Here is a 17,499-nt window from a genome sequence, read left to right on the forward strand (position 1 = left end):
CGATAACTTGCGGAGTAAGGACATAAAAAGCAGACTAGGACAGGCAAAAAGGGCTTTACGGACCAAGATAAGTCAACAACAATCAAATATAGGTCTTACTTTGAGGAAGAAATGTCTAAGCAAGTAGGTTTGGAGCACAGGATTGTACGTCAATGAAACATGGACTGTGGGAAACCGGAGCTGAAGAGAGTCGAACTATGTGAGATATGTATATATGGAAGAAAGTGGAAAATTAGGTGGACTGATAAGGTAAGAGACGAGGAGGTTTTACGCAGATTCTAATAGTAAAGGAGAACACGGGAAACAGAACAAGAAGGGATACAGAGATAGGACACACGGTAAGACATCAGGGAATGATTTCTACGTTACAGGAGGAGCTCTAAAGAATAAAAAGTATAGAGGAAGGCAGAGACTGGGATACATCCACTACATAACTGAGGACGAATGTTACAGGTAAAAGTCTGAGATGAAGTCGTTGACACAGAAGAACAATCCGTGGCGGGCCGGTTCATAAAGGTCAGAAGACTGATGACAAAAAAATTGTAAAGTTCTGTTAGGTTCCTGACTTGTCGTTACGCGCCGTTATGTGTATAGCGGCGTGGGACTGTAACACAGGCCTCAGTGTGCATTCCAGTTACAGACTGTAAACATGGATCTGGTCACGATAAGCTGGGCCTTACTCCTAAAACTATAGAAAACCGTTAACATTGATGCTGCACTTGGCGAGTATCGACGCGTTGCAGGAATATGGCCCTCTTCCCACACCGATGTGGAAGAACGTGATTCGGAAGTTAGAATTAACTGGCCGTTTGGGAACTATTCCTTGAGAAGCCGACAACGAAGTCCGTCAAAAACTGTTGGAGAAGTCACCTTTGCTCTTTAAGCAGAGCACAAGTTGTATCACGAAAGCTGGACATTCCACTGTCTACCGTTCGAAAACTGCTGGTGCATCCAGTGCGGCTCCAGCCTGTTGTGAATGAAGATGGTCGTCACACTGAGCAACGTTGGTAAATTGGAACGTAAACACGCTGCCCAATTAACGAAAGTTATCGTCTCATGTAGAAATTAAAATCTGTTTGTCTCAATGGTTTGTTTGTTACTTCTCTTCCAAATGTGTTTACGAATGTTTCCACAGAGTTTCATTGTCCTACGATCACTCCTTTCTCACGGGCCCCTCTCAAGTAGCGAAAGTTTAAACACAACCAACGTGTACATCTACCACTTTTCAGCTCCGTTTAAGAGGTCTCTCGTAATTTTTAAGTGTGAAGGCTCGCAGTGTGGCTTTACGTGCCAGAGAAGTAGCCAGATATCTACACTCAACGCCGAGGCCTCTCTCTTCCGTCAGTGCCCATTAAAAGTGAACGCTTAATACAGCCCCCACGCGGCTGTTAGCGAAACGGCGACGAGTGCATTTTCGGGAGGAGAAAAAAAAAAGAGGGGAGTGGAAGAAGGAAAAAATAATCCTTAGTGGAGCGTTAGAGGTAAAGGAGCTAAGTCGCGCGGAAGGAAGGGCAAACTAATTGCCGGGCTATCCATTGCGGAGGATTAGGGCGGCCCCGGCTGGTCCGGCGGCAGACGACGCGCGCCCTCTCCGCTCCCGACTGGCTTAGCGGACGCTGCCGGCAATTCTGCGCGTAAACACCGCCCAGCGGCGAAAACACACGCAGCGGCCGCGCGTTTATCGCGCTGACAACAAGTGTCTGCGGGGGCGAGGGCACGCAGTCATTAGCTACGCTGCTTCCCCCTCCTCCAAAACGCAGATTCGTTAGTCTCCGGTGCTGTTCACTACGTTTAACTACAGGGTTTTAACTCAACCGTGACTTCTGTTCACTTATTTTATTTTCTCTGCTGTAGTTTCAGACAGCTCAACCGAACTATAACCACCACAAGATTTCTGACAGTCAGCTATGTTATTGCAGCAGGTTTAACTCCGGGAATTTCTTTGATTTGACGCAGCTCTCCACGATGATGTATCCTGCGCAAGCTTCTACTTTGCCAGTGTGAGCGATCCACTTGTACGTGGAGCCCGATGTTGTAATATAATTCAAGAAAAATGACCTGAAACGATTGTCGCGTGCCGGCTAGAGTGGCCGAGCGGTTCTGGGCGCTACAGTCTGGAACCGCGCGACTGCTACGGTCGCAGGTTCGAATCCTGCCTCGGGCATGGATGTGTGTGATGTCCTTAGGTTAGTTAGGTTTAAGTAGTTCTAAGGTCTAGGGGACTGATGACCTGAGAAGTTAAGTCCCATAGTGCTCAGAGCCATTTTTTTTATTGTCATGTGTACAAGACATTGTATTTTTGACACCACTAAACCAAAGATGTTGCTTGAGTGGCAGAATCGATTGTATTCTATGTAGGCGAGCACGGAGCGCAGTTGCAGTTCTGTTATAGGTAGGGTGTAAGACATAAAGCTAGTGGCTAGCTGTGAGAAGATAGTTATTGGTCAATGGACACAGCATAAGACAGTTTTTATAAAATGAAGTGATTAATGATACTGTAACTCAAAGGGAAAGGAACTGGAAGAAATTTGTGAGAACCAGTGTACTGAAGTCTCATTGTATCAGTGAAATTTTGGTATCTATTTTGTCAAACGAAGTCAGACTTTTTCTTATGTCACAATCCAAGTGTTGGTCATAAAGTGAGAATTGTAAAACAGTTGAGAAGTTGACTGATTTTGAAGTTAATGTTAAATGTTCCATATCAGATTTTGTGAAGGTGAAACCTTAATCTGAATAAAATTTTCAAACTGAGTCAATCGGTCTTAGCATATCAACTTACCACTTCCTCATCCTTTTACATTCGTGCTTATCTTAATTCAATGAATATTTTTTAAAAGAAATGATTTTTCAATCAGAGTAAAAAAAAATTAATGTCCCAGAATCAGAAAAGTATTAACGTTTGTAACAGTTCCAATGCGGGGGGCATTGTACAGCACTGAGCCAATACCGAATATTTTCACTGAACATTTACAAGGTTATTCATGCAGCAGCCAATATATTGATATTATTTGTTTGAAGCTATTCTACGGCCGGCAATGCACTTCACCGTGACAAGATTGAATATTTTCTATGCCCACTGTGGAAAGAACAGAATACCAAGATTACATCCGTTGCTACTCCCGAGCTAAAGAAAATATAATTGCACTGGTTGCTTTGTCCTTTTTTTTTTTTGTACGGGTCATGGAACTCGGTACTCACGAGACTCAGTAAATTTCGGAGGTATTGATTTAATTACGAAAACTGCAGATTAAGTCATTTGCTCAACAACACATCACACAGTAAATTTCCGTAAGACAAGCATTACTCATTGCATATTCGTTGGCAAACAAAACCAAAAATTTTTTAGTTAACAACGTTAGACAAAGTAACTGCTGCAGCCTATATTCACAGGAACATTTTACTGTAATCAATCCTTGGTCTCCCTCTACAATTGTTACCAGTTACAGTTCTCTCTAACACGTTAAATAACTGTTCCGCACGAATTTATTTACGAATAAGGAACCAACATTAATCAATGAAACAAATGCTTATTTATCGGTCAGTTTCGGTTTGGAAAAAAGCATGTTTAGTTGTGGAACAGAGTGGACTATTTCCGCTTTAGACCCTGTGTTTTCACGAGGTGCGGATAGGTGGCGGCGCTTTACAAAGCCTTCAGAAGGGTGTGTGGAAGAGAGGCGAATTCCAAATTGAAAGCTCTCATTCAGTTTCTTAAGGCGCAAAACCAGAGCATCGCAAATATGTGTAGGCGTTTGCAGAATGTTACGGAAGCATGACAGTGAACGAAAGCACGGTAAAGCGCTGACATAATCGCAACAAGGTGGCGCAAACGTTCCGATCTGCTGCGTGCCCGCCAGCTGCCCACGGCCGTGACTTCCGCAAAGTGTTTGTCGGCACAAAAAGACAAAAGAACTTCTCCATGACTGTGTAAGTCCTCGCACAAGTCTGCACAGCCGAAAGGGGCCGCCCGAGATTAGCCGAGCGGTCTAAGGCGCTGCAGTCATTGACTGTGCGACTGGTCCCAGCGGAGGTTCGAGTCCTCCCTCGGGCATGGGTGTGTGTGTTTGTCTTTAGGATAATTTAGGTTAAGTGGTGTGTAAGCTTGGGAACTGATGACCTTAGCAGTTAACTCCCGTAAGATTTCACACACATTTGAACACCCGAGAGAAGCTCACAAAACTTCACTGGACTGTTCTTCCTCATGCAGCCTACAGCCCGATATCGCAACTTCAGGCTTTCATCTGTCTGGCCCGAAGAAGGACGGACTCCGCGGGAAGCAGTACGTGGATGATGCGGAGGTTATTAATGCAGCAAGAACATTGACTCCGACGTCAATCAACGGGGTGTTATAATCCGGCCATACATTCCCTCCCGGTAAGTTGGCGTAAGGCTGTTCCACCAAATGGAGGTTATGTTGAGCAACAGCTTTTGTATCCAAAAGAGTGGGACATAATTTTGTATACTAGAATGAAACCAACCTGCTATTAGGGAAAAAAAACGTGTTGCATAACTTAGTGAACGACTCTCGTATTTTAAGTGATGTATTGCGATGTCATACTGTCAGTGGAGATTAGGTGATTCATTGCTTATGTTCTTTTATTTTTTTATATCTAATACCACACAAACAAATGAGCGTTTTCCAGTGACAATTACCAATTTCGACTAGGCAGTGTTCATCTCAGGCTTTCAGTGTATAAATTTCAGAAACCAAAAATCACCATAAATGCATAAAATCTCTCATATTCTTTTTGATTATTATGTGGCCAACGACTTGCAAGATTTTATAAAGTGTTATTATGATTCTTCGTCCTCTGACTTTCAAAGCTGAAGAGACAACGAATTTCTACAAAATGCATAGAAAATTATCATGCTCCTTTTTATCACTTTGCAGCCAATTATTCGGCTGATCTTATAGACTTTATTGCGATTCTTCGTCTCCCCTTTATGTCTATTGGTAATCTGAATATAACTACTCGTATGGTGACTGAAAGCAGGGCGGTCAGAAACAGTCCGAAAATCTGTTAAGGGTGTTGCAAGGTAAATTGCGCTGGGAAATATATGTTAAGAAAAAAATTCGATACGCTGCGTATTTCCGATTTTATATGTATTGGAGTTAGCCAATCAGGTCGTTGCAAGCTCAAATTCAAGCGGCTGCCAAAGACTTTGTTACGAAACGTTGTCTTCGTTTGGTTTCACAGAACCGTACAAGAGAGCGATACAGAAACTGGACATGGGACGAGAGTAAGGATCGAACACGAGCCAAAGGCTGAGCAGTCTCATGCGCTATCATCTGCGTCATGTGAACATCGGACAATAATTTTATCTGGCGGGCTACTTGAATCAGCGCCGGGCGGTGTAGCCGAGCGGTTCTAGGCGCTTCAGTCCGGAACCGCGCGACTGCTACGGTCGCCGGTTCGAATCCTGCCTCGGGCATGGATGTGTGTGATGTCGTTAGGTTAGTTAGGTTTAAGTAGTTCTAACTTCTAGGGGACTGATGACCTCAGATGTTAAGCCCCATAGTGCTCAGAGCCATTTGAACCAATTTTTTTTGGTTGAATCTGCTCTCGCAACGGCTTCATTGCCTAACTTCCACGTAAACGGAGTAGCTATTTCTCACAACGTATCCCGAAAATGTATTACAAGATTTTCAGATTGTTTCTCACCACACGGTATACAAAAATGAATTTTCTTCACTGTTCTCTTACTGCTTCAGCCAATGAAAATCTCTGTTGAAGCAGAGACTTCGTCGTATCATAGATAAACCAGAGACAGGGAAACGTTTGGAACCAGGTCATGCATACATTACTTCGTTTGTTGGGCGAGGTGATGTGACGTCAGCGTCAGTTAGCGGAAATGTTCGCCAATTTTTTTGTGAAAACCATCACCACTTGACTTGTAAGTAGAGTAGGAAGACGACACATTCTTGGCGAGTTAGGTGCATCGCACTTTGAGCTGTAGACTTTGAAACAAAAGTCTTCTCCGTCAGCCAGTCTATTGCTGTCAGGTGCAAAGCTTCATCAGTTAAAAAAATGGTTCAAATGGCTCTGAGTACTATGGGACTTAACATCGGAGGTCATCAGTCCCCTAGAACTTAGAACGACTTAAACCTAACTAACCTAAGGACATCACACGCATCCATGCCTGCGGCAGGATTCGAACCTGCGACCGTAGCGATCGCGCGGTTCCAGACTGAAACGCATAGAACCGCTCGGCCACAGTGGCCGGCTTCATCAGATACCATGATGTTTCATCATACCACTATAATGTAGCTGTTATACAATAAATGAAATGCTCCATAGCGTACCTAGAAAAGGCATATATTGTAACCGCAGTTTTTGAGTTCGCAAATGTATACATGATAGTGAGAAAGCGTCTTGCTTCAGTAGTCGAAATAGGAACTGCTTTATATTATGTGGTCTGATGATGCCATTGAACTGGTCTAAACTAGTAATGAATGTATCCTTCCTTGCAATATGGGCAAATAAAAGGTTTTCCTAAAGAAGACTACAACAGGAATTTAGTGAAGGGCTTACATTTTATTGAACCTCAAAAAGTTACTACTTTTTGCAAAAATTGCGAGGTAATTTTGCTCTCATCGTTTCCATGTGCAATTACGTGGGTTTTCCGGAGTTACTGTTAGGATTCTTTCGTGCATTACTTTGTTTCATATGACTCTGAATTATGTCCAGCAGAACAACGAACTGTTGACCGTGTATATGTATTATATATAGATGTCCGTTTTTATACCTGCTGTATCCTGTAGGTGGCCAAGGCATTAGAGTACGTTTACTATCAAGCTCCGCAAACCACTGGCATTGTGACACTAACAGTTATTCAGCCGGACGATGCCATCGGCCATAAGGGAACCCATTAAGCATGAAGAGATGCAGGTGATCCATGATAATGTAACATTGGTTCTTTGAAGCCCGGGTGAATCTCTCAGTTAATGTAATAGTAGCCCCAATGACCTGTGGCCGCGGAGCCTGGATGACAGCTTATGCAGGCACGGCCATGCGATTCATACGGATGTAGATGAAGCCGTGCTCATAGCAGTCGTAAATGATAATGTTGCGGACCCACAAGTTCAACATTGTGATCCTAACGGTGTCCTCCAAACCAACTGTGCGTGCATCAACATTATAACCTATCATTAGATATGAAGCAGATTGGCGCCTTTACTACTTTCAGGGGCGGGAAAGCCTCGGATCATCACGTTCTGCTATGGGGAGTCGACGTCTAGCAACTTATCGCCTCATAGTATTTTCCCCATCTTCCTATTCTTCCCACAGACCATCACGGCGATTGATGCAGCCTAAGAGCTTCGATGGTTTCGATATACACATTCCCAGGCACCAGACTGTCACATTCAGTTCTTTGTCAATCAGTGGGATGCCCAATTTGTGGCCATTAATTCTTCCATCTTCATTAATTACGGATTTTGTACTGATAATCTCGAATCGTAAAGAATGCTACAGCTCCTAAAGGTAGAGTCCTTCACACAGATTCGCATTAGTTATACGTTACGTTTCGTGGGAAATTAATGTAGTGAAACTGAAGTCCACGTAGATAGGTTAGTTGCGTCATGTGCCATAAGCCATTTACAGAATATATTCGTAAAATAATTTGCAAAACTGAGTCATTAGAAAAGCGTAAATCATATCGGTGAATGACGAATTCGTTAATAAAGACTCGTTGACAGGATAGTGGCCTAAAGAAAAGTTACCAAAATAGGTGTACAGCAACAGAACTGACTACACAGTGGTTTCCTCTTTAGTGCTGTCGAGGCTATTTGACGTTCATCCACGCTGAAGAAATGAAGATTAAGGCAGAACATCGTAATGATTAGAGAGCACAGACTCGACACTGGGGAACGAACTCCACCGGGCTTTTCGATGCAACCATCCCGGCCGATCATCTTAAGTGATTTAGGGAATACAATAAGAAACGTAAGTAACGATCACCAGACGAGGATGTGAACCAACTCCACCCGGATGGGGGCCTTGTGTCCAATGCAGTGCAAAATACTTGAAAATAACAATTTCAGATAATTACCAGCACAAGGTAATAAATGAACTCGCCATCTATCCCCAGTTATAATGTACAAAAACATACCGTAAACAGGGTGTTACAAAAAAGTACGGCCAAACTTTCAGGAAACCTTCCTCACACACAAAGGAAGAAAATATGTTATATGGACATGTGTGCGGAAACGCTTACTTTCCATGTTAGAGCTCATTTTATTACTTCTCTTCAAATCACATTAATCATGGAATGGAAACACACAGCAACAGAACGTACCAGCGTGACTTCAAACACTTTGTTACAGGAAATGTTCAAAATGTCCTCCGTTAGCGGGGATACATGCATCCACCCTCCGTCGCATGGAATCCCTGATGCGCTGATGCACCCCTGGAGAATGGCGTATTGTATCACAGCCGTCCACAATACGAGCACAAAGAGTCTCTTCATTTGGTACCGGGGTTGCGTAGACAAGAGCTTTCAAATGCCCCCATAAATGAAAGTCAAGAGGGTTGAGGTCAGGAGAGCGTGGAGGCCATGGAATTGGTCCGCCTCTATCAATCCATCGGTCACCGAATCTGTTGTTGAGAAGCGTACGAACACTTCGACTGAAGTGTGCAGGAGCTCCATCGTGCATGAACCACATGTTGTGTCGTACTTGTAAAGGCACATGTTCTAGCAGCACAGGTAGAGTATCCCGTATTAAATCATGATAACGTGCCCCATTGAGCATAGGTGGAAGAACATGGGGCCCAATCAAGTTATCACCAACAATGCCTGCCCAAACCTTCACAGAAAATCTGTGTTGATGACGTGATTGCACAATCCTTCCTTCAATTGGGCCAACTGGCGGTGAATCGAGGAAGTACAGTACATACTGACGAAACTAAAATGAGCTCTAACATGAAAATTAAGCGTTTCCCGACACATGTCCACATAACATCTTTTCTTTATTTATGTGTGAGGAATGTTTCCTAGAAGTTTGGCCGTACCTTTTTGTAACACCCTGTATAAATTAGATATCCGTAGATATCCGTTCTCCCACAATAACACTGATATATACTGTTCGTCAAGCTTTTCGTGGCCTCTGCATTGAGATAATTTGCTCTTAGTTTTTAGGATGCATTTTATTACTGCTAAAACTTCTTTCTTCAGTGCTTAAACTCGGGACCTGCAAGTTTCGCAGGAGAACTTGTGTGAAGTAAGGAAGGCAGAAGACGTGGTTCTGGCGGAAATAAAGCTGTGAGGACGGGTCGTCAGTCGGGCTTGGGTAGCTCAGATGGCAGAGCACTTGCCCGCGAAAGGCAAAGGTCCCGAGTTCGAGCCTCGGTCCCACACATAGTTCTAATCTGACAGGAAGTTCCATATCAGCGTACACTCAGCTGCAGAGTGAAAATCTCATTCTAGTGTGCTGTTGTTTTCCATTACGTATACCGGTGTAAGGCACTGTGTGGTTTACTACCACTGTTAGTACTACTATTACTCTCGCTACTGTTGTTTCTTTTGAAACGACTTTGCATTGAGTCTGAAGTTATGTTCATTTTACGTGCTATGAGAGAAAAATGGGGCTCATCTACAGCATTACCTAAACCACATTGCATGTGTACACTTCTCCGTTTCCCCTATAGTAGAGTATCTGTGACAGTGCATCCCGTTCCTGCGTGGTTACCACCTATTTGAGAGTACTTCCACATCGCAAGCCTGTCTAGACTAAACTTGGAGGCCGAAGATTTATTACGACACATTTTGTCGGAACGCAACCAACGAAATAATCGATTCAGTGGACTAATTTACATGCCAGTAATGGTGTATATATGATCAGAGTGCTGTATTAATTGTGATCTTCGCTGTTTACGTTTCGACCCTGTCTATTGACTACGCTACCAGGAGATGCATTATTATTTTTATGCTGTCCACAGCTTTATGTTCGTAATGTGGTGCAATCCACGTAGCCGGCCGGAGTGGCCGTGCGGTTCTAGGCGCTACAGTCTGGAATCGAGCGACCGCTACGGTCGCAGGTTCGAATCCTGCCTCGGGCATGGATGTGTGTGATGTCCTTATGTTAGCTAGGTTTAATTAGTTCTATGTTCTAGGCGACTGATGACCTCAGCAGTTAAGTCGCATAGTGCTCAGAGCCATTTGAACCATTTGCAGTCCACGACTCTTCCTCGTTCGTATTGTTTCTATTTGCATCACGTTTGGGGGTACGACGCGTCGTACACGAAATGGTCCCACATAAAAATGAAAAAAACTACAGCATAGGTGTCCGTGTTTCTTCGACAACCTATGGGATCTCACAACAACTTTCGTACCTCTGTAGAGATGGATTTCTCTGAACGGCCCTTTGAGTAGTCGCTTTCGGCCTTCTACTTCCCTTGTCATTTGTTCTATGACTTGTCGCACTATATGGGAGTGTTGTTGTGTCCTCAGGGGTGGAAATTCGATTAATTCTCTTACTCTATCCCGGGATGCCTCATTTCTGATCACTGGCACGGGGCTGTATCCTGTTGACCCGTGTGCCATGCTACACTCCTGGAAATTGAAATAAGAACACTGTGAATTCATTGTCCCAGGAAGGGGAAACTTTATTGACACATTCCTGGGGTCAGATATATCACATGATCACACTGACAGAACCACAGGCACATAGACACAGGCAACAGAGCGTGCACAATGTCGGCACTAGTACAGTGTATATCCACCTTTCGCAGCAATGCAGGCTGCTATTCTCCCATGGAGACGATCGTAGAGATGCTGGATGTAGTCCTGTGGAACGGCTTGCCATGCCATTTCCACCTGGCGCCTCAGTTGGACCAGTGTTCGTGCTGGACGTGCAGACCGCGTGAGACGACGCTTCATCCAGTCCCAAACATGCTCAATGGGGGACAGATCCGGAGATCTTGCTGGCCAGGGTAGTTGACTTACACCTTCTAGAGCACGTTGGGTGGCACGGGATACATGCGGACGTTCATTGTCCTGTTGGAACAGCAAGTTCCCCTGCCGGTCTAGGAATGGTAGAACGATGGGTTCGATGACGGTTTGGATGTACCGTGCACTATTCAGTGTCCCCTCGACGATCACCAGTGGTGTACGGCCAGTGTAGGAGATCGCTCCCCACACCATGATGCCGGGTGTTGGCCCTGTGTGACTCGGTCGTATGCAGTCCTGATTGTGGCGCTCACCTGCACGGCGCCAAACACGCATACGACCATCATTGGCACCAAGGCAGAAGCGACTCTCATCGCTGAAGACGACACGTCTCCATTCGTCCCTCCATTCACGCCTGTCGCGACACCACTGGAGGCGGGCTGCACGATGTTGGGGCGTGAGCGGAAGACGGCCTAACGGTGTGAGGGACCGTAGCCCAGCTTCATGGAGACGGTTGCGAATGGTCCTCGCCGATACCCCAGGAGCAACAGTGTCCCTTGTTTGCTGGGAAGTGGCGGTGCGGTCCCCTACGGCACTGCGTAGGATCCTACGGTCTTGGCGTGCATCCGTGCGTCGCTGCGGTCCGGTCCCAGGTCGACGGGCACGTGCACCTTCCGCCGACCACTGGCGACAACATCGATGTACTGTGGAGACCTCACGCCCCACGTGTTGAGCAATTCGGCGGTACGTCCACCCGGCCTCCCGCATGCCCACTATACGCCCTCGCTCAAAGTCCGTCAACTGCACATACAGTTCACGTCCACGCTGTCGCGGCATGCTACCAGTGTTAAAGACTGCGATGGAGCTCCGTATGCCACGGCAAACTGGCTGACACTGACGGCGGCGGTGCACAAATGCTGCGCAGCTAGCGCCATTCGACGGCCAACACCGCGGTTCCTGGTGTGTCCGCTGTGCCGTGCGTGTGATCATTGCTTGTACAGCCCTCTCGCAGTGTCCGGAGCAAGTATGGTGGGTCTGACACACCGGTGTCAATGTGTTCTTTTTTCCATTTCCAGGAGTGTATTTATGATGTCCTGAAAGTCACTCACGCACATCGCCCATTCTCTGTGACGCTTGTGCCAATGAATTCTGCACAGCTGTACTAACCCTTTTATAATCCTTTCTGCAGAGTTCGTCTTAGGCATGTATCTGGATAAAAAGGTCGGGGAAATATCCCGTCTCGCCAGAGTACGATTCCATAGACTGAATCTAAACTGAGGCCCGTTGTCGGGGATGACTTTTCGAACATGCCCCACTTCTCGAAGGAAATGCCGCACAAAGCCTTCCGCGGCAGTCTTTGCTGTTGCCTTTGGTAACGGGGTGAAAGTTACAAATTTCGAGACGAGTTCAATAGTCACCAACACGTACCGATATCCATTAATTGACTCGGGCAGTGGCCCGAATGTATCTGTGGCGGCCATCTTCTTTGACCTTTTAGGTATTATAGGGTTCAGTTGCCCTTTAAATGAGTATGTGGGTGGCCTGGGCCTCTGGAAAGTCCCCAGTCTGCTGAGGACGCGTTTTATGCGTCTACTCATATTTGGTATGTGCACGGATTCCTTTAGCTTGTCGCAACATTCAGGTGCACCGAAGTGTCCGTGGCTAAGCTGGTAATACCAAATAAGCCTGTTAGTTAACTCATCCGGCACACATAAAAGCCAATCGGTCCCTGATTCCTTCTGCCTAAAGAAGAGTACGTCTTTCTTTAGCGTATAGTATTTGTGCAACGGCGAAGGCCTTCATCCGAAACTGGTCTTTAATTGGTCCCCAAATTTCATCGCTGTCTTGCCCCCTGGCAATGTTAAAGACTTCATTGCTGGCCGTGAATTCATATGGTGCGCGCCTGATGTACAGGAGGTTAAACCGATGCTCGTTCATTTAATCATCTGCGCCATTCACTAAACCAACGGGATTCCGGGATAACGCGTCTGCTACGACGTCCTCCGGGCCGTGAATGTAAATGACCTTAAAACGGTACTCCTGCATGTAGAGGGCCCACCGCAGTAGCCTGCCGTGCGTCAACTTGGCTGTCAGGAACTGGAGAGCCTTGTGATCGGTGTAGACGTTCGTCAGTCGCCCGAATATGCAATATTTGAACTTTGTGAAAGGCCACACGACCGCCAAAGTCTCGATGACGGTGTAATTTCTCTCAGCCTTATTAAAACGCGACTGGCGAAAGCAGTGGGTCTCGGAATAATTGTTCCGTCCTGTTCGTATTCTTGGAACAAGATTGAGCCCAATCCAGCCCGCGAGCTATTTGCACACAGACAGAATTCTCTGCTTAAGCAAGATGCGCAAGAAGTAGGATGGTGAACAGTAACGACTTTGATTGTCCGGATTCTGACTGGGCGACTTCGTCCCAGTTCCAGGCAGTTTTCTTTCCTGTGAGAGTGCACAGCCGTGGAGTGGTAATGCATAGTATTTTATGGACTTTTTACAGAAATTACAGAGACCTAGAGAACCACGTGACTGACGTTACATCCTGGGCGTGGGGAAGTCTTGAATTGCTGTGATTTTTTTCCGGGTCTGGCCGAATTCCGTCTGCTGCGTCCGAGAAGATGTAATTCCGTTCTTCCGAAATCGGATTTATTTCGCTGAATGTCTTCAGGAGGACGTCAGGAATTGTGTTATGTTCTTGCCAGGTCGTTTCGGCAATTATTACGTCGTTTACGTACAGGGTTATTCTTTTACGGAGTGAATCGCATATTACCGTGTTCAGTGCCAGTACAAATGCAGATGAGGCGATAGAAAGTCCAAACGGCAACTTTCGAAATTCCAAGCACCTCCCGAAGCGCAACAGGACTGTGTACTTTCGGCAGGAGATGTCCAGTTCCACCTGCCTGATGCTTCCTCGCAAGTCGACTGAGGTCAACACTCTCACCCCATGGAATTTGCGTAGGAGTTCGTCTAAACATTGGGGTCCGTCTGTCTCCGGCTCAATTATTGTATTTACCTGTCTTGAGTCTAGACAGAGGCGAATCGATCTGTTATTTTTGGCCACACATACACGGGGGCTATTATATGTACTAACTGCCGGCTCTGTTATTTTTTCTGTGCCAACATGTCTTGGATTTCAGCATCCACCCTTTTTCTGTATATTGCTGGTACACCATAAGGTCGTTCGACGAACGTTCGCTGCGGTTTTACACGGACGTTGTATTTGAAATCGCGATTGGTGCCCGTTCTGTCCGAAAACACTGCCTTGTTCTGTCGTAGAATCCTGTGCAATCCTGGCTCCGATTCTATGTGACCTGTTCTTTCTACTATTAGCACATCTATGTCCTTTTAGTGCTCTCTGTGTCGGGACGTACTTTTGAAGTGAATCCTAGATTTTGCGGGTATTAGCCCGCCTCCTGGTCAAGGTGAAACAGATCAGTGACCTTGTTCGAAATCTAGCCTGACATTCTCTCCTTCGAGAGTTAATGTTACGCAGTTTAGGCGGAAATCTATGCACGCCTGGTGTGCACACAGAAAGTCGATACAGAGGATTACTTCCACAGCAAGCGACGGAACCACCAAGAAAACTACTGTGAATGACCGTGACTGGCAGGTAAAGTCGACCCGTACCTGTCGCTTTACATCTACACATCTACTGTCCGCCCCCGGTAGCTGAGTGGTCAGCGCGACAGACTGTCAATCCTAAGGGCCCGGGTTCGATTCCCGGCTGGGTCGGAGATTTTCTCCGCTCAGGGACTGGGTGTTGTGTTGCCCTAATCATTATCATTTCATCCCCATCGACGCGAAAGTCGCCGAAGTGGCGTCAAGTAGAAAGACTTGCACTAGGCGAGCGGTCTATCCGACGGGAGGCCCTCGTCACACGACATTTCATTTCATACACATCTACTTTGTACTGCACCACGTACTTTCGTGCGTTGCAACGGCAGTGACGGCCACTCGCGTTCTGTGAATCTTCGTAAAATATCTTCTCGGATGACTGAGCCCTGACTGCCTGAGTGTAGCACAGAGGGTACGGTGACGTTATTATGTTAATGATCATTACTGGGCACTTTACGGATACTATCTTGTCCTGTTTCCTACCTCCGTTCTTTCGCTTTCTATTCCATCCGTGCTTTTTATCAGTCATTGCTGCGCGTTTGTCTTCTCCTCTTGCGTTTCCTCATTGCACCGAGGATCGGGAGAGCGTACTTCGACTACTTCTCGCGATTCGTGGTTTTCTGCAGGCGCCGCGCGTTCCGAATATCGCGGTGTGATCCGTGACTCCACGTAATCCGTTTTGGCCTTGCCATGACTGTTGTGCCTCTGCCAGTGGAGGCCGGGGTTCGTCTCTTCTACTTTGATTGTTATTTTCTTGCATTCTAGGCTTACCTAGCTCTTGCAAGAAATGGAGGAAGAAGGTATTGTCGTGCAACCCTCTGCCTTCAATCGTTATCTCCCGCCGAAGTTTCGGAGGTAACTTTGTCATGCAGATCCTGATTAATTCCGGCGCTGGATATGGCGCGTCAAGATACTGGTTCCTTAGCACAAAGTCTCTGAAGAAGATGGTAGGATCAGGGTGCGTACAATCGTTGTAATCCGGTTGCATTTATATCGCGACTTTCGTTCCCTCTTGTTCTGTGGCAGACCAGAACTCTCTAATGAATGCAGCACGGAATTCCGCATACGTCTTCCATAAGTTTAGCGTTGGTTGCGTCCTTGTGGCTGCTTCATCTCTGAGATGGTTGTACACAAAACGAATACGGAGCGCCTCTCCCCATGAATCCGGTAGTGTGTGGTCGAATTGCGAAACCCACGCCTTGACATGTTGCGGATTTAAGGGGTCGAGGAACGTGGAGTATTTCAGCACCGAGACACAGTGCATCTTGCACTCTTCGTCATTCTCTGACGTGTTTTCGGTAATGCGCGTGGGAGCGGAGTCTGCGCCTGCTCTCCGCAGAGTGCATAAACGCTCCTGTAGTTCCCGTAATTCATCGTCTCCGTCTGTTGAGATCGTGCTCGGTTCCGGTTGTTTTGCACGTTTCCTAAGAGTCCTGCCGTCTCGCTCTGACATCGGAGCCTCATCTCCTTGAGGATTCACTCATTTATTGTAGTTTGCGTTTCTTTGAAACGCAACAAAGATTGCACTTCGTCGCTCTTGCCGCGCGATCCGAACTCTCTTCCACGCGTGAACTGCAATATTCGACTGCTGAGGCGGTCACCCCTATTCTTTTTCGCACATCGCCCAACTGATTCTGCAGTGCTGTCGCACATTGTGTGACTTGCTGTCGCATCTCTTCGAGAGCTTGTTGTTGCTCTTCGCAAATAATATTTACTGTATTTTTTATGATCTCTGGGTAACTACAACTTCTTGCCTTTCTGCGAGATCATGTTCTATCATGGCCATAGGCTACCCTGTTGGCCCTGTGGTCTAACCCACGGCTTTCCGGGCGGGAAGGAGCGCCTGGTCCCCGGCACGAATCCGCCCGGCGGATTTGTGTCGAGGTCCGGTGAACCGGCCAGTCTGTGGATGGTTTTTAGGCGGTTTTCCATCTGTCTCGGCGAATGCAGGCTGGTTCCCTTTATTCCGCCTCAGTTACACTATGTCGGCGATTTCTGCGCAAGCAAGTTCTCCACGTACGCGAACACCACCATTACTCTGCCACGAAAAACGTAGGGGTTACACTCGTCTGGTGTGAGACGTTACCTGGGGAGCCACCTGCGGCCGAACCGCACAATAACCCTGGGCTCGATGTGGGGCGGTGGAGGGGTGAAGAGGACTGCGTTAGTAGTCGTGGGGTTGTGGACCACTGTGGCTGCGGCGGGGACGGAGCCTCGCCGTCGTTTCTAGGTCCCCGGTTAACATACAATACAAATCATACAATCGTAGCCATTCGTGTCTTTATCCGTTCTGCGGCGTCGTTCACGCCTTTTCGCACTTCCGTGAGCTCAGTTCGCACAGCTTCATTGCTCATTTGATTATCCAGTACCAGCGCTCCCACTTGACTTTCAGGTTCTTGGAGCTTTCGTGACTGTTCGATCAGTTTTGTCTCGTGCTCGTTAAACCGAGCATCGAATGCTCCTTGGGGGGGGGGGGGGGGGCGAGTGTTGTCTGTTCCTCCAAGTCATGTTTGATTTTGTTCCCTATCTGCTACTGCTGTTTTAATTCGGCGAAACGTTCATCGTCCCTATTAAAGCGTTCATGTTGCTCAGTAAAACGTTTGTCTTGGCGTTCCTCGAACGCAGTGAAACGTTCATTGAGCCGTTTCTTTTGCTCAGTGAGCAGTTTCGTTAGTACGTCTATCGTTAGGCTGTTATTCGATGTGTCACGTGTAGCTTCTGTGGTTCCTACGACTGTGTTGTTAAGCAGTTATTCGTCTGGCACAGGGTTTGCCCAGCCCACTTCACATTGCTCGTGCGAGGGTGCGGCTTCATCTACATCTACATTTATACTCCGCAAGCCACCAAACGGTGTGTGGCGGAGGGCACTTTACGTGCCACTGTCATTACCTCCCTTTCCTGTTCCAGTCGCGTATGGTTCGCGGCAAGAACGACTGTCTGAAAGTCTCCGTGCGCGCTCTAATCTCTCTAATTTTACATTCGTGATCTCCTCGGGAGGTA

This window comes from Schistocerca americana, chromosome 1 (assembly GCF_021461395.2).
Source record: "Schistocerca americana isolate TAMUIC-IGC-003095 chromosome 1, iqSchAmer2.1, whole genome shotgun sequence".
Taxonomy (NCBI): domain Eukaryota; kingdom Metazoa; phylum Arthropoda; class Insecta; order Orthoptera; family Acrididae; genus Schistocerca; species Schistocerca americana.